Consider the following 21,095-nt stretch of genomic DNA (forward strand, 5'->3'; position numbering starts at 1 on the left):
TAGATTCCCTTATAGTTAATGAGATTCTTTTTGTTGCAAACATCTCCCCCTTTTTAGCTTCTATCCTTTGAGTATATGCTGCATTCTGAAACATAAACTCTTAGAAGTTTCTGACCATTCAGTTTAGGTAACTGATATACCTTTACTAGATTCTTGAGCTTTGCCTCTCCTGGAGTAAAATTGTGTGTTGAATGGAGTTCTAAAGAGACACGTTGAACTCCAAGTTGTATCTTATCTGGGTGATCTAGGTAGCTTCGTAGATGGGGTGAGAGACTTGTCTGCAGAAATCCTTTCCCTGTATACTGGGAACCTACCTTTTCAGGGTCAACTCTAAAGGTTCTTGGATCCCAGAATCTCCTTCAGAATCCACCCACTACCTCCCTGACCCTTTCCCCTCCAGAAAGCGAGAGGGGAGGGGAGCTTGTCTTCTGCAGATATCTGATGGTTGGAGCACTCCCTGACTGCAGTGACCTCCCCCATTAACACTTATTGTAAACTAGAATGGCTCGAAAACTGTGTCATTCCCCATTTCTTTAGCCAATTCACCTTACATCACATCATCCATCCAGCGGATAAAGAGCACAGCTAATTCTGGTTCTGCTAATGCAATGTGTTTTCCCCATTTGGGAAAAGAAGACCAAGGGAGCTTTTCTTCCATCTCTGGGGGGGCTCGTGCTCCCTGGCCCTCCTCCTACACTTTTCTACCTGGCGTCTTTCAGGTCTAGAAATTTCCATCCCTCCCTCTGTGCTCCCTGCTGGTGCCTCCCGCATTATAGGTGTTCAGTTCATTCACCATATAAGCTAAAGTCAGAGCAGTGGCATTTAGAATTCCACATGGATTTGCTAGTGAAAGGGATCCAGGCTTATACCCCTGGGGAACAAGAGTTGCTTTTATAGGTTACCATGGATATATCAGTACTGCATTACTTTAGAGTACTCAGAGTTTAAAAAAAAGTCAGATCTTTCAATAACTATGACTGCAGTCATAAAAAACCATCAGACTGAGAGACTATACTCAGTGAATGATTTTCAACCCTGCAGAGCCTCTCACACAGCAAAAAAGAGCCTGAGCCAAAAGCGAGATGTATCCATTACCTATTTCTGTGGGCTTTTTCCTTAGACACCACCTGGGCAGCTGCCCTATTTCCCTGTCAGAAGCCATGACATGAGGCTCTCTGTGATATTTTCCTACATCTGTGGGTTTGAAAATAAACAATTTTGAAAACCTGCAGCTCAGCATTTGGCATTTCACCAGAACTCTCCCAAATCCCAAAAGCCAAATCTGTTTTTTATTCCATTATGGAGGGCCTCATTTATCTTTCCAGGAGAAAACATAACAAAAACTAGACAGTTTGGTTCAGAGCATATGTAATAGGCCCTTAAAACAATCCTATAATAATAGTATTTTATGAAAAGTATATGACCTATATATATATACACATACATACATGTGTGTCTGTGTGTGTGTGTGTGTGTGTGTGTGTATATATATATATATATATATGTATATAGTGTAGTCCCCTAATTTTTATTCTCTTCTCTCTCTTCATTAGTAGATTAATAAAATGTTGGGTAAGAGAGGGCAACAGAGCTAAAACAGACAAAAGACCACAGTCTTTTAGTATAATCACTTATAGACTCCTGAGGCTAAATTTCATAATATGGCTAACATCATACTTTTATTCAAGAGGGGACAAAATGGTCTGGTGCTGTCTTTACACCCTATGAAAAATTCATATTTTTCTCAGCAAAAAGAAAAGGGATAAAAATTGATGAGATCTGTTCCTCTGAATTAAGAAAAAAAAGAAAAAGTCCACTGTGGTGGAAACCTTCAATACTGTGGTCATATCACGAACGATGAATTCTAGAAGCACAGATTTAGACCGCCCTGGAGTGGTCAGATGTATTTCCGCAAGAATGATCTGGAAAGCCCCTGTGCAAGGTAAACCATCATGCGATTCAGGGTGGCAGAAGGTCTGGCACAGGGCCCGTAGATTTTAAACAAGTACCTGCGTGATGCTGACCAAGACTTTAAACGCTACCCGAATGTTTAAAGTGTTGGGAGCAAAAGCCAGTTGTTACTTCCAGGTAGGCCGGCAAAATGGGGCACATAATCACCTGTGCCCTCTGCTTTTTCGGTGGCAAAGGCTCTCCTCTCTGACCATCTGAAAGGGCCCCCTTCTGTTAACCAGTTCACCCAGGCCTTGGGGGGAGTCAAATGGCTATTCAGCTGCTTTTGCTGGCCCACATGTCCAGCCCAGAGCGAGAACAAGAAAAGCAGAAGCTGCTGTCCCAGCTAGCAGACAGCTGCCAGCAAAGGGTTAGTCCCCACTGAGACCAGCTGTCCTTCGAGCAGGTGTTAATCTTGTCCGCACCTTGTAGGTAACAGAGAGGCTCAGATGGTGGCGCCTGCACACACGTGGATGCCGCTGGGCTCACTGTCCTCCTGCCTTGGGCCGTAGCGTGGGAGATCCCCAGTTCATTCTCTGGGAGGCCTTGTCTGCAGAAAGACCTGACACCGCCATCACTGTCACACAGGTTAACTTGGAAGACCAGGAAGCTTTGGCTAATCTGGTAGAAAATTGAGGACCAGTTTTATAATCATTCTTCACAGATCTGCCGAGATCCCATCGCTGGGAGGCAAACATCAGAGGTGAAAAAAAAAATCTGTGCCTCTCATTGCCGAGATGGAAAGGCCAAGGCTAAAGATCTTGCTGCAAAACTGGGATAAAAGCACAGTGCTAAATTTCCTGTGCAGAGAAACACAAGTTATCCTGCAAAAATAATTCAATCTCATAACAACACCTTCACTCTTCAAATTCACACAGTACTGCTATATCCTAGAAGATGCATACTGACACATGAATACTTACAGCTGCATGTTATTTTTTTAATTGGGTTAATGTGAGTGACCTGTCTTCAACAGCTAAGTTATAATCTACAAATTATAATCTCCCCAAGTCTGTAAAATGTTCCTTGTCAACCTATATTTTATTTATTTGATGCCTGTCCTGTCTATATCTGTCCCACCAAACTGCAGCTTACTGAGGGCAGGAAGTGTACGTTACTCAACCTTGGACTGCATTGACTTGGGACTGAGATAATTTTGTTGTTGTTGTTTATATCAAAAGTTGCTGTGACAGTTCTGCTCATGTAAAACCAGTATGGAGACAAAGGAACAATGCCCCCAGGGGCTGCACCCTGTGCCCACATCTACATCGGATGTGCGTCTCCCTGCCTCTGGGATTATCTCAACACTGCAAGTGGTGAATGGGTCAGTAGTTCCCAATTCTATCATGGCTGTAAGACTTAGAAGAATCAGCATAACACTAGCCTGTGCCATAGTAACAAACAAATGCCAGAATCTCAGTGGCTTCTCAATGTGAAAGTTGCTTTCCTATTTACAAAATGTCTAACGCAGCTCTTCTCCCTGACATGGTAACTCAGTGATGGAGGCTGCCTCCTTCCATGCCTCCATCATGTCTAAACTTCACCACCAATGGAAAGAAGATTATGAAAACCTAGACTTGTTCTTAACTGCTTGGGACCAGAAGTGATAAAAGTTCCTTTTGCTCATGGCCCATTAGCCTAAATCTAGACATCTGGCCTCAAATCAATCACAAGGGAGGCTGAAAACTAGGGGAGCCCATGGGACATCTGGTGAGTGTTGCTGGCTCTGCCATACAACTGAATTTTAAAAAATGAATGAAGGGATCAGTCAAAGAATGCTACTAATGTAGAGAGATGGCTGTACCAACAAGGTACATGACAGTGATGTCATGTTTCATTGTATCACTGAATCAAGAGCTCTGCCATTTTTATATAGAATAAGAGCTAAGTTTCTGCAATTTAGTTTTTACTAGTTTCAAGAGAAAGCAATTCCTATGAAGAAAATGTGTTTTCTACTTCATATAAAGCTATGAGGTGCCATGACTTGGCTTTGGAAGAAAATTCTTAAAATAATATCTCAGGCTCACCTGTTGAGGCCATCCCTTCTGCTGCAGCTTGCTACTGCCCAGTGTGCTGTCTCTTATAATAGTAACCAGCTTTGAAGCCAAAATACACCCTCTAGTTGTTCTTTAGAACACCCCATCTGCCTCATCCTTCAACACCAGGAGGACGTCCAGAGCTCTTAATGGCTGTGGCAACGCGTACCATCAATTCATTGTCAGGTGGCTTCATCCCATCCAAGCTAAAGAGATGGGCTCATTTCATCACTGTTACAAGAATACTCAGATTTTTTAAATTTCATGCAGCAATTTTCTTCAACTTGTTAGCTTAAAGATTATCTTTGGGATGGTAAACAAAAATTCTCTAAAACCATTTCTTTGGGAACAAAATAATATCAGAAGAGTCACCTAAAAAACATAATAAGTTTTACATCTTTTAACCATATATTTATTCTACTTATATGCCCAAGGTAATCATTTCATGATAGCCCTTTTCTTAGTCCACTAGGGGGAGAAAAGGAAAAGATCCACTTGTAACTTATAAATGATGTTCTTGTAACTTATAATTCTGAGACCTCCTTAAAGGCTGTGACCAAAAATAAAAGTTATAAAAATCTCATTGGTGTTCTCCCAATATTAAAAATGTTTTGAAATACAAAGGTAAAAACATAATCAGAGAAGGGCATGAAGTCAACCCTCCTTCCTTTTATGAGTTCCCCCTAGAGATCAGACAGAAAGATTAGGTAGAATTTTTATTCTTCTAGAATCTCTCCGTGTGTTTTATGATGACATCAAATTCAAATCAAAGAACTGGGGCTGGGAAATGCCAGCAGCCAGCAAAGGCACCAAAAAACGTTATTCTCTTCTTGAAACGTTTGCAATCAGTAACATTGAGAAACAGTTACCCAGAAATAGAGCTAGGTGAATACACACACACTAATTTAACAAGTTATATACCCTACAAAGAGTGTCCAAAATGTCTATGAGGTCTCATCTTTTTATTTGATTCACTCACTGTATCAGTTCAGATGCATCTGGGTGTGAATTGGAGAAAAGAGAATCCACATTGTCTTAAACAATAGGGAAGTTAATTGACCCATGTCATCGCTAAGTCTAGACCAGTGCCTCACACACTATCTGTGCTGAAGGACAGTTGGTGGTTGTGTTGTTATTTGGGGTTTTTTTTCCAATCCAGAGCAGACTGCCACCCGGTCCTTATGCACGAGACTTGTGCACAGTTGGCACCACTTGCAAGTCATCTCTGTCGGACAGCACTCAAACTGGTCAATGACACAAGTTCACCGGTCACACATTTAGATGTCATGGCAATGTCAAAGCACTACAAAGGTTTCTAAACATTTCCTCTCACCTTCTGTGTTTACGTCGCCGCACAATGTAACAAAGAGTTTGCCCTCCATCTTGAGTCGCACTGGTCTAGAGGCAGGGTGGGCGTCCGCACAGTTCTTGCCCCATCTCCCTGACATTCTCTAGCTTGCCTTCCTCTGTGTTCCAGCTACCTTTGGAGCAGGTATAGTGTTGTATGCAATGGTCCAGTCTCTGTATGACAACATCCCGAAGGGAGAGAGGGCCCATTCCCAACTACCCCAAAGAGAGCAAAGACCATCTCCCAGGTGGCGCAAGCGAATTTTCCACACATCTCATTGTCCTTAATTGAGTCCGATGCCTGTTTCTGAACCTATCACAGATGAGGAAGATGGGATTACTCTTGGAGCAATTAGGCCCACTCCTGGAGCTGGGGGTGGGGTTCCATTCCTTGGGGCACATGTGTTGCACAGGAGAAACAGTCTTAGAAATAAAATTGGGTGTGTGCGGGAAAGGCTAGAGGAGGGAGGCCTGGATACTAGCTAGGCAGTCACCAATGTGAAAGTGTCTGAGCTACAGTATTTGCATTATTAATAGTCAAGTGAAAGGTGTAATTAAACAGTCATTAATTACGTAGCTGTGTATTGAGCTTGGGCATGCAGAGAGCCTGACTTGCCCAAGCACCTGGAGAAGGGACTTTGTTGACTCGACTTTCTCTAAACATCTGTTGCCAAGAGACAGGGCTTCCTAGAACAAATCTGGTGGCTGAAGGGAAAAGGTGTTGAAAGGGTGGGGGCTGTGGAGGGCTACCCTTGAGGATTTAGGGGAGGGAATTTCCCCAGGAATGGGGAACCATGTGAGCTGGGCAGATGCCACAGAAAGTGTCTCTTGCAGTAATTTAAAAATTAACTCCATTACTCTCTATTCCTTAACTTCCTTCCAAAAAAGTATACTATGGAAAAGGAAGGGGAAAAAGAGTAACTTTTCAGTAGAAAACCTTGACAAACACTCCTGCCTCCAGATGATCAAGGTCGACCTCAGTAGTCATAAATTTTGTTAATTAGTAGATAACTTTTATCTCTGTGATCTTCTTTCCAGGACCCCATACCCCAGTAAAACATAAGAAAAATATTAGGCAAGTTTCAATAAAGGAGCATCCTACAAAATTCCAGTACCCTTCAAAACTATCAAAGTCATCAAAAATAAGAAGAATCTAAGAAAATGTGACAACCAAGAGTCACCTAAAGAGACATGACAAATAAATGCAATGTGGTCTCCTAGAGAGAATTCTAGAGCAGAAAAAATGTCCTTAAATAAAAACTGAGGAAATCTGAATAAAGTATGGACTACAGAAAGGGGAATAGGGGTTCCCTGGGGCTAGAGGGGAATGAGAGTTAGTGTCTCATGGGAACAGAGTTTCCATTTAGGATGATGAAAAAGGTCTGGAGATGAACAGTGGTGATGGCTGCCCAATAATGTGAATGCACTTACTGCCACTGAACTGCACACTTAAAACTGGTTAAAATGATAAGTTTTTACATTACATATATTTTATCAAAAGAAAAGTAATCATGTGTTATAATGGTGGTATTGCTCTATTGAGCAGTAAGTTTTATAAGCGGTCTCTATTCCCAAGGAATTTCAATATAAATGTTGAGCATGAATAACAAGGTGGTGGAACTCTAAGTGAAGGCTCAGGAAATGCTGGTTCATCAAGAACAGGGAGACTTTCCAAAAAATGTGTAACTTGGAATCCTTCTAGAAGAAAGAGAAGAATTTGGCTGAGAGAAGGTGTTGGTGGAGGAAGGCAACATTTGGATCCAACAACGTTCCGGGAAGAACTAGGCTTCTAACTGATTTTGGACTTGGATCAGCTTGAGTTGGATTCAAGCAGAGAGAATGGATGACTAACTTCGACCAGCCTTGTGGCTACCACCGCCCTGCCCACACCTTTGTTTAAAAATATCTCCCCTGAATTACCCGAATTTGAGTAAGCCATCTCTGTCTTACTGGGACCCTGAGTGATACATGGAATCAAATTATAAGCCACCAAATTTGGATTTAGCTTTGGACAAAATTAAAAAGGCAACTTCAGTAACATAACTTTTGATGAGAAATAGTATGTTGGCATACAATCTGCAAACTCAGAAAGGCACTGGTTTTTACCCTTGTTGGTAAGATGAGAGGACAGAGAGAGTAGATATAGGTCAGCCTTTCAGAGTAGAGAGCAGGATAGAAAAGAGTGGAAAGTGTATCTGGAAGGGCAGAGGGAAGCTATCCAGCACATTCCATAAGAAAAACACTACAGAAAGATCGTGAGTTCTGTCAATTGTGATACTTTTGGCTGTAAGAAATAGTAGAGTCAACTAATAGAAGTTTAAATAAGGGATTTACTATTTTTCAGTAAGTCCAAAAAAAAAAAGACCGTTTCTAGTGTAAGGTAAATCCATGATTTTATGACTCCCTCAAAAGCCAGGAGTGCTCCATCTCACTGGCATGAGAGCAAGGTCTCTCTGGACCACAAGATGGCTGCAGATGTTCCAGGTGCCACACGCCAATCCAACAACATCTACTCAAGAATAAAAGTGTTTTGCCCACATGGTTTTCTTTTTTTCTTTTTTTTTTTTTTAGTGAGAAAAATTTCTCCCAAACTCTCCAAATAGGATACCCTCAGATCTCATGAGCCAGAATTCAAGCCTAAACCATTCCCTAGCAATGCGATGGGGACTGTCACTTAAATTCTTCATGATTGACCTCTGGGATCGGGAAGGAGCCACAAATTCAAAGCTCTGTCTACAAAGAAAAGGGTGGGGATTTCTGAGGGCTGTTGTCCAACATGCCTGTCTCTGGAGAGGATAATGTGACATTCTTTCCTCGAAAAAGAGACTTTCTTGTAGCTTCTCCCTCCTTCCCCCAAGAAATCCCCAAAGACAAGGTTAAACTTTTTAGTGAGAGTAAGACTAGAGATTTCTCTTCCTCTCTGCATCCCTGCCTTTAAGAAAGTAACTGATGGGGCTTTTTACTTAATCCTCTGCTCCTTTCATTCATTCATTCACCAGATATTTGTTGAGAATTGACTATGTGTCCACGTTTGGGGAATATGACAAAAAATAAGACAACGCCCCTGAATTCTAGAAGCTCACAAGCGATGTCAAGAGAGTGAGAGTGGGAAAGATTCTATATGTGAAAAAAGAGCAGATGATTGCGTCAAAGATCGGGCACAGGCCTACAGGGGCTGCCTTCCATTCTGGAGAGCTCAGTGGGGCAAGGGCTACAAACAAAGGAACCCCAGGAGACTGTTGCATACATGTGTAAGATAAAAGTCCTTTGGAGTATAAATCTGTGGTTACAGAACAGAGGGAAATGGGGTCTAGAGTGACTCCACATGCACCAAGTTCCTAAATGAACAATGCTCAGAATGACTATAATAATGACCAATGATGATGATGCTGACATGATGATGGTGACAACCCTGATTGATGACTGAGGTCCCTTTTAAAGACTGGTAGGTTAGTGTAGGTCTTCCCCGGACTACTCTTATAGTGCCACCTACAGGTGAACTATACAGGGAAAGGCCTGACCCTTTTAATCACTTGACCCAGAAACCCTGAGAAGCTCTTTGATGCTTTTCCAGCAGGATGTTGTTAAATATTGAGCTAAGGATTTGCAGTTGGATTTTCAGCCACACCAACATGGGCACTACCATCCTGTCTGAAAGGCTCCCACTTCAGAAATTGCACCACCCCACAAGTTAATGAGCTTTTCTATACATAGTTTCTTCCAGTGTATAATTACTGGCCTGGCTCTATATTATTTCAGGATGGTGTCAGCAGCTAATTGCGGGACAGTCTGAATGCTCTGAAATGAGCTCGGCTGAGTCTGAGAATAGCTCAGCAAATTTAGGGCTGTGTGTGCATCATTTTTAAAGTCTATTGTTCAGCAGGACACTGAACATGGCAGATTCATGGTAGAGTCCAGTTCAAAGAGCAAGCGACTGAGAAATCTGACTGGCTTCACAGTTCACTTGGAACTTCCTAAGCTGCTCATTCCTCGGTACCTACTTGCCACACTCAACTACCGGTGAACTATTGAGTTGGCTTAAGTGTAAGGGAAGCCTTGGGTCCTGGCATTGCTGAGTCCCTAACACTGTTACTGCTGCAGGCTCCTGTAGAGGAGGGAGCATTTATTCCCCACTTAAGGTTTCATTAAAGGGAGAGAGCTCTTAGATGGAGGGTATAGCTCAGTGGTAGAGTGCATGCTTACCATGCATGAGATGCTGGGTTCAATCCCCAGTATCTCCTTTAAAAAAAAAAGAGGGGGGGACCCATTTTTCATTTCCCTGGAGGCAAAAATATAGGAAGAATTTTTCTGGCCTCTTTTTCCTTATTTACAAACTATTCCCTAGGGTACAGGAGTATGGTCTCTGATGGATGAGTTTGGGGAAAGGAATGAACACTAGTGACTGAGCCACCGTCACTCACTCTTTCTGCGTACTCCTGTTCTCAGGATGCGAGTCTTCTCCTCGTCCACATGACAAGCAACTTGCCTCTGCAGGGACGTCTGCACTTACCAAGGGCAAGAGGTATTGTCCTGACAATTTCCCCAATAATTAAGAAAGTAATGTAAATTCCGCATTTTGATTTAACCCAAAAGTTGTAACTAGAGTGGGAGGTTGGGGGCGAGGAAGCAGTACAACAAAGCTAAATACTTACCTCCCACAACAGGAAATTAATAGATAATGTCTAAAATTGATGAGTCAAAAGACGGCACCATATGTAATTCAAAAATAGAGGCAGAATGAATGCCAGAAGAAACTGTCATAAAGGGTTGCCAGTGGGAAGAAGAACCAAGAAGAGCAGGGAAGTATGGGTGTATGATCTGCTCAGGTGACCGTGACAGAATCCCACAGATGCAGGAACTTCAACAACAGAGATGTATTTTCTCACAGTTCTGTGGGCTGGGAAGTTTCAGATCAAGGTGCCAGCCAGCTCGGCTCCTGGTGAGGCTCTCTCCTGGCTTGTAGAGGGCCACCTTCCCACTGTGTGCTCCCGTGGCCTTCCTGGAGTGCACGCACGTGGAAAGCGAAATCTTTCTGGTGTTTTGTTATATGACCTCATTTAACCTTAATTTCTTCTTTAAAGGCCCTATCTCCAAATATAGTCATGTTGGGGCGTGAGGACTTCAACATATGAATTCTTAGCCCAGAGCAGAGAATTTCTGTGTTTTGTTAGCAAAGCTTTAAAAAGAGTGCACCTGGGAAGGAATTTGACCCAGCTAGATCATGGTGTTCTGCTGTCAGACATAAACCAGATCACAGGACACCAACATCAGCCAAGGTCATTCAAAGTGAGACAAAAGGAACCTACATCTAAACTGTGTGTAAGGAAAGACAAAAACAGGGTTGCTCTGTACCCACAAAATACCAAACATTCCCTGCCTCGCCAGCCACAGTGAGGCTGCTTCTTCACCAGTCACAGCCTTATCCAAGTTCTCATCCACCCCGTCTAATATGATCAGACTGAGGTTGGAGAGACGAGGAAGGACTTTGATGGCAGCATTTAGTTGTCCATTGTGAGGGTTTAGGTTTCATCTAAACGTGAGTGGAAGGAAGGCTGTAGAGACTGTGGGTTTGGATGATTCCAGATTACCTAACTTTTGTATATTAAGATACCTCTGGTAAAATTTTAATTGATACAAAGATTTTGGTAGACTCTCAACACATTGAAAATACATGTACTCTACAACCTCGAAATTCCATTTCCAGTCTATACCATAGGGAAGCCACCACCCATTGGCACAAGGAAACACATAGAGGGATGTGCGCTGCAGTAATGTTGAAGTAACAGGGAAAGTGATGCATGAAGCAAGGCACACCCGCTGTGCAGCTGTTAAACAGAATGAACTAGGTCCAGCTGTATGAATATGGATATGTTTGGAAAACAATGCTGAGTGGAAGAATCTACATGCTGATCAAGATAAATAACACCACTTAGGTAAATTGAAAGCAAAAACCTACTCACCAAACTGTTGTATATATTGGTTGCAAATACATAAATACGTCAAAAGAAGATAAAGGATTGAACAAGTACCTACGAAACTCATAATAGTGATGACAGAAACATGAATGGGACAAGAGGTCAAATGTCACTTAAGGCTCGTCTGTAGTATTTAATTTCGTTAAAAAACAAAGTGACAAATTAACAAAAATCTTCTGTGTTAATTCCAGGGGGTTAGAAACCAGTGCCCTTTCTACTATTCTTTCCGCCTTTCTATCCATCTGTTCTGCAGCAATTAGCTGGAGCAAAAGGAAAGTCATTTTGCATATTTATGGCCAGATGAGATTATTTTGCCTTGAGAAGAGAAAATCAGACCTCAAGAAGAAAATTAAAATGTTTTCCTGCCTTTGTGTGGGTAAAATAGGCCTCTTTGAATTCATGTGGCCTTCGTGCCTTTGGGCCTCCTGGTAACACACTTCCACAGCCTCAGAGGCAGCGCCAATGTGCGTTTCATTATTTTACGTAAAGAGGTCTGTTCACACAGCCCTTCCATCTACAGCCAATCAATTAATTTAAAAGAAAATCTCTCCCTGGGATGAGATCCAAGCCCTGAGATATCCTGTGGGCTGAGAACTTGAAAGTTAAAACCAAAATACTGATTTCAGCTTCTGATCCATTGGTTTCGTTCAGCCGGGGGGCCTAGATGAGAACCAGTCTCATCAGTTGTGACAACTAGAAATAAGCAAAGTTAGTTACATTTTCACCACCAGGTAATCACAGGTACCTTCTGCTGGTGCCTCAGGGAGAGGCCAGCTTGAGGTGGGGAGATAGGGTGGGTCCATTTCTTCTGTCTAAGAGGCATTTTTGCAAATCTTAGAATTCATTTCTTTCTTTCTTTTCTTTGTTTTGGAATTCATTTCTTTAGAGCCTTCTGAACATGTATCCAATTCCAATTTATACTGAAGTTACAAATCTGACCTCACATTCCTTTAGTTTATCTCAGCCACATTTCTACCAGATCTTAAGTTTCTTTATGCTAAGATTTCAACCTCTGGGCCAGCCCTCCAAGGGGAAAAGGGAAATTGATCTTGTGATCTCACCCCTACCCTTAAGTCCTTGCCTCCCAGCTCAGCAGAAAGGAAAAAAAAAAAAAGGAGAAAAAGTTTCCTTTCTCTTCTCTGTGGCAAGTGAGACATTTACTCAACACTTGAGTAGGAGAAACTTGCCATTTTTCTCTTTTTCTAAGTCAAATAAATTACTTAGAGTCCCACTGGCCACCCCCTCCTAAGGCTGGAGAGGAGAGGTCAGGAGAGGATCTCTCCACGGTTCATGGAATTAGGTAAGAATCCTGGTGCCGGAAACCAGGAGAGGGGCTGGTCCAGGGCATTCACATCATTGCCGGGGCTCCCTCTGCAATGCCGCCGGAATCTTCTCAGTGAGCAGACCCAGGGGTCTCTCTCCTGCTCAGCCTGTGCCCAGAATCCTCCCCAGAACCCCCAGCTGCTGCCAGCCTTAGTCAGCCACAGTGATGCCCATTTTAAAATGTATCAGCAGGTACATTCCTCCAGGAAAGAATCCTGCCAGCTGTTTCTATAGACCCTGGGATGCCACCTGACCTCCACCTCCACATCCTCCACCTCTCCATTCCTCTCCTGGTGAGGGGAAGCTTTCTCATGACTTTTGAGACCACGGACAAATAAAATAACCACGAATGATTAAATGACATCCCCAAAAACGAAATTTATTTTTTAAATGTCTTGACTCTCTTTTTTCCCAGACTTCCACACCAAAGGTGATCAATGAAACAGATTTAAATGTTGAAATACAGGCATAAAGAAACCTCATTTATTTTAATGGCATATACTTTGCAAATTTTAATGTGCTCATATCTATCCTTGCCTTCTTTTTGTGACTGCAACTCGGCTTTGCCCATCACCCCACGCCTGACACCCCCCCAAACAAGGAAGAATGCCACAGTTATGAGGCTATCGTGGAGTATACTAGATTGTGTTCCTACTGAAGGAAATCGTTGTCAAACATCAATGCTTTATTATAAACATTAATAACTCGTGGCATGCCTGACCGGCAAGTTGCAGTTGAGAACTAATTCTACTGCATTTCTGCTTCGTTATTATTTCAAACTTTCTCACTCCCTAGAGCCAAACCCAAACCTGTTTCTCCTTCCGCGTTCCCCACGGGCCCCCACCTGCCTTCGTTTCCTGCTGGGTAGAGTCCCATCCTTTCTCCAGCTCTAAAATTCCCATCTGACCAAGTCACTCTCTTGTTTGACTGTTTACTGCCTTGAGAATAAAATCCTCATACAGCGTCATGCCAGGAAAGAGGTCTGGGTGCCTGCCCTCCCCTCTTCCCCACGCACAGCAAGCTCCAATCAGCCAAGATTCTCCTAAATGCCCTCTACTGCCTGACAGCCTCCGTCCTTCCCACAGCGTGATGCTGCCTGGAAGATCACTTCCTCTGCCTCTGACTTCCCTATTCTCTGACCCCCAGGTTGCCTTTGCTAATTCAGAGTGTTAATGCAGGTGGCCTCTCAGGACAAACGGCTTGGGGTCAAGCCATCTTACACCTCTGTGTGACCTTGAGCAAGACAATCTCTCTGTGTCTTAATGTCCCTAACTGTAAAATGGAGATAACAATATGCTAAATTATGTTAATTAAATTAGCAATGGTTGATTAATTAAAATAATAATATTGCCTATTCACAGGGTGGTGATATGAATTAAATTAGCTAATGCTAAAAAGTACTTGGAGCAATGACCAGCACGTGGGAAAACCACACAAACAGCTCAAGTTTGATCTCTGAGCAGTCTCCCCTCACTCCTCCGGATTGCCTCCAGCATCTCCCGGTATTGTGTTTGCTTAGCATGAGACAGCAGGTCCTTCAGCTCAGTGACTTCTTTGTCACTAGCTCTGTGCCCATAGAAGCTCATATTACAGCAAAAACAGCACAGATGTTGGAGTTCAGCCAAACCTCGGGTTTCCAACCCCTGCTGCACATTAGAATGACCTGGGGAGATTTTAACACGCTGCCCGGCCGGCCAGACAACCTAGGGCAGGATCTCAAAGGGTGGAGCTCTGACTTCAGTACTTTCAAAAACTTTCCCCAGGTGATACTAACATTCAGGCAAGATTAAGAACCACTGAACTAAATAAACCCAGGCTTAAATCTCAACTCATCCTCACTTACTAGCTCTAGGACCTTGGGCAAGTGACTAAAACTGCCCAAGTCTATTTTACATCTGTTAGATGTGGAGAGAAACATTTAACTGCAGTAGTCGCATTCAGAGAGTTGCCCACACCTTGTTCACAAATACCTGGAAGACACAACCACCCTGCTCATTCTCCCACCTCCTCCGTCCCCTTCACAAACACCCGATAGACACCGTGAGATCAGGATGTTCATTTCCCTTTCTTCCACCCTGCCAAGCATCACAAATGTCTTGATTCCCTCCACCAACATTCACAACGCCTGGTGGGCAGTCGCCTCCTACAGACAGAGCAACGTCCTCCCTACCTATGGTAGCAACCACACCATTCCCTTGCCTTTCTGGTGCCGGGGCCATAATACTCCTATTTGGATGTCTTGTTGATTCTTGTTAGCTGCCCACACATTCGTAAATAATCCTTTTATTAAAATGCCCCAAAGCCCACTGGAATGTGCCATCTGTAATCCTGCCGTGATTACAATAGGGGCACCAATCATACTAAAGAAAGAGAAGAAATCAGAAAAAGAAAAAACAAGTGGAATATATGGTTAAATATTGAGAAAAGTAGAAACAAAACACACACGTACACGCACCCTCCTAAATCCTATCTTTACTTGCAAAATTCCCCCAAAGAGCCTTAGAAAGCTTGAAAAAGTACGCTAGGTATCTATAGTTCACTATTCGAAAACACACACACACACACACACACACACGCACACACGCACAGCACATCAAATTTTATTCCATGTTTCTCTGAGACTTCGTCTCAGACCTTTCTTTCTTCTGATTCCTTATATTCTTTCCTTCACAGCCTTCTTGTTCCTTTCACGACGGCATGAATCATCTAATAGGATCACTGTAAAGATTAAGATGCACCATGTAAATAACATACCTCATGGTAACAGTGTGGTGGGAGAGGCCGGGGCTCTGGGGCCAGTGTACACCTTAATCTGAATCCCACTCCTGGTTCTGTAACTAGGACAAACTGTATATTACCTCTGAAAATGGCATATGAATTCTTATCTCACTGGGTTGTTGTGAAAGGCTACATCATAATCATTATAATCGTTACCATTTCTGAGTGCCTTTGTGTGTCACGCAGTGTGATATGTACGTTATATGCATTATCTCATTGAATTCTTGCAAAAACCCTATGAAGTAGGTGCTATTTTTAACCCTTATTTTACATGTGAGGAAGATCTGGGAGGTTAAGTAATTTGCCGGAGGTCAAACAGCTAGTAAATAACAGCATTAGGCAATAGTGTATGATGTAAGGTGCCTGGAGTGCCAATTAGGTACATAGTAATGATGTCCTCTGATATTTTGATAACGGTTAATTTTCCTCTCCCACTCCCCCCCCAAAAAACCAGACAAACAAACAAAAAACCAAGATGAGTTCAGGACAATCTCAAGCAGTTTCTAAGTGAAGTAATTATACCACTTTTCTCCTATTTCAATAGTCGAGAATTCAAAGTTTTCCAATCTGGAAATTAAAAATGGGTATAATGCCCAGTATTTCCACTCCTACAAATTATCCCAATAGGGAGCCTTATTCTTAATAGTCTAAAACTGCCGTCTCTCGTGCGACTATCCCCTTCTCTTGCGAGACTGGCACCTTCTTCTCCAGGGAGAATTACCCCATCTCTCGGGGGAAAAAACCCTTAATAAAATAAAACGAAATAGTCTAAAACTGGAAACTACCCTAATGTCCATCAATAGAGAATGGGCAAAGGAACTGCAGTAGATCCATACAATGCGAAACTACTCAGCAATAAGAAGGAGTGAACTGCTGATCACATAACAACAGCTCAGAAGCAAGCCAAATTAATCTATGTTGCTGGAAACCAGAAAGTAGTTGCCGGGGTTGGGGTTGAGGGAGTAGAGACGAGCATGGGGGAAATTTCTAGGGTGATAGAAATGTACATTTTGTTTCAGGTTTGTGTACACAGTTACAACTGTCAAAACTCATCTGATTGATCACTGAAGATCTGTGTATCTGGGTGTAAATTATACTACAATAAAAATAATTTTTTTCATTTTTCAGTTTTATTAGGTAGAATTGTTACAATTTGACTGCACATATACAATATATTGCACGTAAATACGTACATACAATATACTGCACTTATTTTTTAAATTTACATCTATCCACTGTTCATTGTTTCTAAGAACAGTTTAGAGGTTTAGCTCTTTAAACTTACATAGTTATCAAAAATAATTTTAAACTTCCAAACAAAAATAGTGACTGCAACAGTTTTTCAGGTACATTCTGGGTAAACCAAATGCCTTGGTAGTTGCATCTCTTAGATGCTTTGCCTTGCAAGCAATGCAAATCCAACAGAAAAATGGCTGAGACAGTAAGGAATTTTGTTGGTTCTTAAAACCAGAGATTCCAGACCCATTTCTCTAAATTGAAGAAAATTGAGAATGAATAGCCAATAGAGCAAGAATGAAAATTGACCCAAAAATGTACCCAAAATTCCAAGTCTCTTATAATTGAGGAAATCCAAATCAAAACAAGAAGGAAGCATTTTTCTCACCAAGTAAATTTACAAAGATGAGGAGGATGGGCAACACTACAGGAAGGGATTTTCAGACTTCTACTTTCATACCTACAGGTTTTCTGCTAGAGCTATAACATTGGTACAAACTTTTTGGAAGAAATTTGGGCAGTAAGTATCAAAAGTTAAAAATGTAGACCCTTTGTCCCAACAATTCCTTTTCTAGAACTAGGTAATAAAGAAATTATCAGGGATGTGAGTGTATTTGCATGGACAAAGTTATTCATCACCATGCTATAAGTGAAAAAATTATAAACAATCTAAATGTCCCACAATAAAGAATTATAATAACATGTAGTCATAAAAAATCATGTTTCAGAAGAGTATTTTGTAATAACATTGGGAAATAGACACAATATAACAAGTTTTTAAAAAGCCACAAAATTGTGTATAATGTGATGCTTCTAAAAAATATGTATGCGTGTTTGAGGGGGAAAGGATGGTGGAAGGATAAATACAAAATTGTAACCCTGCCTGTCCCACAGTATTGGGATTAAAGAAAATTTTCTTTTCTTCTTTCTTTTTTTTTTTTGTTCATGTTTTCAAGTTTTCTGCTATGAACATTTATTCCTAATAATGGAAAAACAGGAAAAAAATTGCTTTTAAAAGAATCTCACAGGGGAGGGTGTAGCTCAGTGGTAAAGTAGTGAGTGATTAGCATGCATGAGATCCTGGGTTCAATTCCCAGTACCTCCACTTTAAAAAAACCTAGTGATAAATAAATAAATATACCTAATTACTTATCCCTCTCCAAAAATCAGCATTATATATATATATATATGTATATATAATATATATATATATACATATTTAAGAAAGAAGAAGAATCTTATAATGTTTAAGACTTTTGTCAAATTCTCCTTTACCTGGGGGTAGGATGTAGCTCAGTGGTGGAGTGTATGCGTAGCACGCATGAGATCCTGGGTTCAATCCCCAGTACCTCCATTAAAATAAATAATTAAATAAACCTGATTACCTCCCTGTGCCAAATATAAATAAATAAATAATTTTTTAAAATTCTCCTTTAGCTTAATCCAAAATTACAAAAAGAAATAAGGCTTGAAATAAGACAACAATGTACTTTTAGGTTATATCTGACAGTTTATTAGGACAACGTTCAATTCTTACTACCACCCCCATCCTCTAGTGCCATCCTTTCTAACTTTACCTGGTCTAACTAGACATGTCTAGTCTTCCCATCTCAAGCCTTATCTAAATCCTCAAATTCATGGTCCATTCTCCTGCCAACATTTTATCTTTTTTTTAAAATAAGTTATTTGCTTGTTCCTTAAAATGAGTGAGATACCCATTGCTATAAAAATCCAAAATGTAAAACAGGTAACTATGCATTTAAAGTTTTATGTAGATGTTATGTTCTTAACTTTTGATATAAATGGCCACCCTACTTCCTATAGTGCAGCTCAGCTTTCCAGCTGTCTCCTAGTTTATTCAAATAAGGAGTTTTCTTTCCTATTTATTTTTGTTTGCAGGTAGTTTTAGGATACTGGAGAAAAACTCTCTTACTCTGCTATTTTTAACACAGATACGTCATCTTTGTAGATTTTTATACGTATATCTTTAGAAAACGCAGAATAATCGTTGTTTTCTAATTGTTGCATAAAAAATAGAGTGCAAAACCTTGCATATCTTCAAGATGTTTCATAATCAGGCCCCAGGCTGTTTCTGTCCTGCATCTTCTGCTCCTTCCTCCAGCACTTTTGCACTGGCCACAAGACAGCTTTATACAAATAATCCACCGTAAATGTGTTCTGGTCTCCTGAAATCCATAACGTGTACAGATTATTAAAGGATGCTAGTCAAATCTGACCAAAATAATCAAGGTTAAAAACAAGATTTAGGGATAAGAGAGAAAAGAGATTATTGAAGCATGATCAGAGCTATTATGGAGAGAATATTTGACAAGATAAAACCAAGTTCTCTCCTGAAGACATCGGGATGTAGAAACTGGAAAGTCCTAGATTTTGCAGATAAAAACGAATTTCTCCATTTTGAAAACTCCTATATTAATCTGAGGCCCTCTTTTTTAAAAAGGAAATGCTTTTTTTTAAATTACATCATGCATACAGATAAGTGCCTAAATCATACGTTCACAGCTCAGTGAGTTTTCACAAAAGGAGCCAACATTTGTAATCCCCACCCTGATCAAGAAACAGAAAGTGACCAGGCAGCCCTGGTAGGGCTGCCTTCCGGGCACTGCAGAAGTTTCCAATATCCTAACTGCTGATCGTACAATGTACTCTCTCGTGTTGGGCTTTTTTTATCTGAACATTAATTTTGTGAGATTTTTCCATGCAGCTGTGCACAGAGGTAGGTTTTTCACTTTCTTTCTGCATAGCACTCCATGGTATGAATATCACAATTAACTTATCCATTCTACCGTTGATGGAAATGTAGATGTTATCAGTTAATGATTACCACAAATATGCTGCTATATACATAATTTTACACGTCTTCTAGTGATTATATACACCTTTCTATTGTATATACCTGGGAGCAGAGCTACCAGATAATGAAGTCTACTTGCCCATGAGGCCTAGGGCCAATGTCCGAATGAAGCACATGGCAGAAATGTCATACTTAAGACACTACTTCAGTTTTCCAAAGTCACTGTACTGGGAGACTCTTCTGGAAGGATGTTATGCTTGTGGTGAATTTGCATTAAGAACTTCCGTGTCTTTATTATTCCAGGGGCCGTAATAAACCAGATCAAAATATAGAAGCTTAAAACAACTATTTAGCTGCTGTGATTCATGATTCTGTAGGTCAGCAATTTGGGTGGCTGAACCAATCAGCTTCTCTGCTAGGGTCATTATCTGGCAGCTCGACTAGGGTCAGTGGGATAAAATGTCCTCACTTATGTCTTGGCTGAGCTATATGAACCCAGCAGGCCAGCTTGTGCTTTTCACATAGGGCAGCACTCCAAAAGGATGAGCGCTAAAGCTGTATTACTCCCCGAGTCCTCGGCTAGGAGCCGTACCTCATCACTTCTGCTACATTCTGTAGGTCAAAGCAAGTCACAAGGTCAGTCCACGTTCAAAGATGGAATGATAGACTCCACTTCTGGATGAGAAAGCCAGTACAACATTATGCCCTCTTCTTTTTTTTCAAGTTACCATCATCTCCCCACTGACCACAATGATTTATTTTCCTCTCACATGCAAAATATGCTCACCCCCACCCCAGTAACCCCACCTGTGTCATCCAGTTACGGGATCCTGCTCAAAGTCTACAATCTCATCACTGGTGTCACATCCAAATGAGGTTCCCTGGGTACCCATCCTCAGGTGTGGCTCCTCTCAATATGGACAACTGCACAACAAAAAGACAAATTTTCCACCCCCACCCTCCCAAAATACATTAGTAAGCAGAATAATCACAGTTGAATAATCCTATTCAAGAATAGAGGTTGGGAGGTGTGTAGAAGTCACTGTTCTGTGGCAGTTCTAAAATATAGCGGGGCATGTTACCAGGCCCCCCTAAACCAGAGGGAGGAATGGTCTCTTGATCATGGTCCATTGCTGCCCCCTGCATATTAAACCATCTCTTCTGGAAGACTCTTGGCTCAGCCCTCTGAGACAAATTTACTTTTCCATCAGAAATGGCCCATTTTGCAGCTGAGTAGCTTTTTCAGTCTGCCTCCGAGAGAGTCCAGGTGGCACTGCCTTAAAACCTTCAATGATCTTAAGTATGACATCACTGCCATGTGCTTAATTTGGACATTGGTCCCAGGCCTCATTTCATCTTGAGAATATTATTTGCTGTGGACCCTAGGAAGAATAAACAGTTTTATTTTGCAGCCCAGCAAATCTTGGATACCTTATATTTTCTCTAAATTCTGCTTGCAAATTAAACAGTTGCATTTTGACCTCACCTGTCTCTTCCTGTATCTTATCATATGCGTTGGGGACCAACAAACTGACACTTACAATATTGTCCCTGGGGATTCCTTTAGCCAAATCCAAAAGCTTATCAGTAGCATTTCCTATCTTGAGGATCGTCTGTTATAAATCGTCTTTTATT

At 41.4% G+C, this 21,095-nt stretch overlaps 1 non-coding gene across 1 annotated transcript; it reads left to right on the plus strand.

Moving 5' to 3' along the window:
* The first annotated feature begins 9,501 nt into the window (after positions 1-9,501).
* On the plus strand, positions 9,502-9,574 carry TRNAG-ACC (transfer RNA glycine (anticodon ACC)). The gene has a single exon. It is a non-coding gene; the product is annotated as a tRNA-Gly (tRNA).
* Positions 9,575-21,095: the final 11,521 nt, after the last annotated feature.

This window comes from Vicugna pacos, chromosome 14 (assembly GCF_048564905.1).
Source record: "Vicugna pacos chromosome 14, VicPac4, whole genome shotgun sequence".
NCBI classification, from domain to species: Eukaryota; Metazoa; Chordata; class Mammalia; order Artiodactyla; family Camelidae; genus Vicugna; species Vicugna pacos.